Source organism: Penaeus monodon, chromosome 25 (genome assembly GCF_015228065.2).
Source record: "Penaeus monodon isolate SGIC_2016 chromosome 25, NSTDA_Pmon_1, whole genome shotgun sequence".
NCBI lineage: Eukaryota > Metazoa > Arthropoda > Malacostraca > Decapoda > Penaeidae > Penaeus > Penaeus monodon.
In genome coordinates, this window is record NC_051410.1 from 33687063 (window position 1) to 33687415 (window position 353).

Below are 353 nucleotides of genomic sequence, written 5' to 3' on the forward strand. Positions count from 1 at the left end.
GAAAAAAGAAATGGAAAATATAAAAAACCCGATTGATAACAGTAAAATTCTCTCATTTATTTAATTCATTTTAACGTTTTCTTTTAAGTTTTATTTTACTCTGATTATTTAATTTTACGTTTCATTCATTATACAAGCTTTTAATCTTCTATATTTTTGGTGAATGCTTTGGGCAAATGACTGTTTCACATATTTTATTTCTTCTTGCTAAAAGACGCTACCAAATGTAATAGTGCACAAGACAACGCCAATGACAATTACTCTGTGCCGAAACAGGAGGCCGGAGGCTTAGGTCTCGTTGGCTCCTACGGCCCCGCAAACTAGGGGAAAGAGACAGATAACCCCTACACTGC